Genomic DNA, 2,535 nt, shown 5'->3' with positions numbered 1-2,535 from the left:
GTACGTGTAAATACAAAAGCTTTCTATTTCTTTCCAGAGAGCCTAGCCAAGATGACAATCGCACATAGACCAATGCTAAACGAAAAGAACAAAATGTATCGGGATGCAGAAGCGGTATCATGGTCGCATTTTTATCACTTGTCATGCCATGCGTCACTTTCGCACTTACATATTTGTTAGAACGTGACAGACATGGTGACAAATGATAAAGAGCCGACCATCTTAGTCCTACTGAATGACAGATTTTACAAAAACTCACGTGACTCTTCCATGCATTTTTTAAGTTCGATTGGCGTTGTCTATCAACGATTGTCATCTTGGCTAGGCCCCCAGGGGGGCTTAGTTAAGCGACAATTGTTTATAGACGATAAATCGAAACTTAAATAATGTGTAAAGTGTAGAAATGATAACGTGTTTTTTAGTTCACATCTATATGATTTCGATTGGCATTTATAGGATGATTGGTTCTTTTAAAGTGCCGCCGCAGTTATCTACATTTTGTTTCCATTTCCAAGTAACCAAGTAACTGCTACATTAGGTAACTATCCGTAGCCTCAGATGTTACCTAATGTTACCGAGTTGCAGTGTTGCTACACTAAAGTTAACTTCGGTGTGGATGCATCTTTAGGAATCAGATGGACTGCCTTGACTTTGAGGGCAGTAAGGTCTAAAAAATACGATTTCTAGTTTTATTTGACCTTTCATATCCCTGTTTCCTTCATTGACATTACCTTAATTTTCTACTTATATATCCTCGTACAGTTGAATTGTTATAATTATAAGCTAGGTATCTTAGTCATAATTTAGTAATTTATTATGGAATTCGTTTATCAACTAGGGTTTACTAAAGGTACTAATCTGATCACTATTTCAAAAATGTTCAAAAGTGCATCTGGTCAAAAAAGTCATAAGAATAATTAGTTCATTTAATATAATAAAATCTCTCACTCATATAGAAAAATAGGTTGTTTTTAATTCAGCGTCAAACGTATTCAGGAATATATACAATAACGCTATTGCACACACCTTGAAATAGAAACTTCAAAAATTGATATATAGGTAATATACAAGAAGCAAATAACAAGAGCGATTTCATCGCTAAAAAGAAATCTTCCAACCTTTCGGTAGCTGTATTTATTTACTTGTAATAGTGTAACGTTATTTTGGATTCCTTAAATCTCACCTAGCGACTAATCTACACGACATACTTAGATAAAATTTTAAAAACACCTGGCAGTGGAAACGTCTACTCTATTGCCATGAATAGCCAATATGAAGTTCCTTGGCATACAGAGTCCGGAATTCTCGTGCCTTTAGAGGACTCACTACGACAGTTTAGAACTTCACAAAAAATCCGGACAATGTGTATTATGAATTGGCATATCACGGCAGTTTGAAATTCGAAGGTGTAGTTTGACGAATCAAACTACAGTTATTCCGTAAAACCCTATCGACTTCTCTCGGAAAAAGGACTTTGATAATGTTTTTAATTTATCTTGCATTTATAGAGTGTTTTTATACCTTTGTTTGCGAGGTGAATATGTAGGTTGTACCTACTGGAAAATTGTCATTATTGGATTAAACCCGAAATCATGAATAAAACTTGGCAGTCTGTTAGAAAAACTTCGACATCAGACAAAACGTGTGAATCGGGCATTATTTATTTGACAGAGTGGGCCCCATAGTAAAAGATGTTCAATATGACCTAACATACCTTAGAGGATATAACCAAAATACCTATGATTTACATAAAGATAGTTAAAAATACTATATTTAAAGCAACATCCGATTACGGATTGTTATGGTGATTCATTCTGACTTTATTACTTGCTGCTGTATGTTTATTTTTCTTTAAATGGGTAAATAATAGGGATGTACCGTACCGACTAGTCGCCGCCGACTAGTCGGGAAAGCCGACTATCCGGCCTCATTTGTAGTATATATCTTTCGTAAATAGGTTTATATTTACTAAATATAAACCAATTTACGTAAGTCCTCTTCCACGAGAACGTCACAAATAAACAGAAAACACCGAATCTACCCAATTACTACAATAACAACAAAACAGGAAAACCCTATTTACTACTCTATTATAATTTGTTTTTATTACACTTTTGTAAGTGTTTTTATTTGTTTTTGAACGATAATTGGGACGTTAGCTTAACTATGAGTTACCAAAATACATACATTAAATTTAATTATGATAAATACTTGAATTTTATAGTTTGGCCAACCAGAGGTCACTAAAGAAGAAAGAAGAAGTATCTTCCTTAAGTTTAAGAAGTACAGTCAACTGTAAAAATATGGGTGTACCAATCATCTCAAAAATATGTCCCATAACTATTATGTCAGTGAATTAAGAACTATGGGATATATTTTTTAGTAAATTGTCTGCACCCATATTTTTACAGTTGACTGTACCTACCACTTTCATGTTTTAACTGCTCTCGTACAGACCCGGAATGTTGGCCAGACTATATATGTACTTAAATCTGCCTTTGCTATATTACACTTCGTAAAATCGAACAGATTTAA

This window comes from Cydia splendana, chromosome 12, assembly GCF_910591565.1.
Source record: "Cydia splendana chromosome 12, ilCydSple1.2, whole genome shotgun sequence".
NCBI lineage: Eukaryota > Metazoa > Arthropoda > Insecta > Lepidoptera > Tortricidae > Cydia > Cydia splendana.
This window is presented reverse-complemented; position numbering follows the sequence as displayed.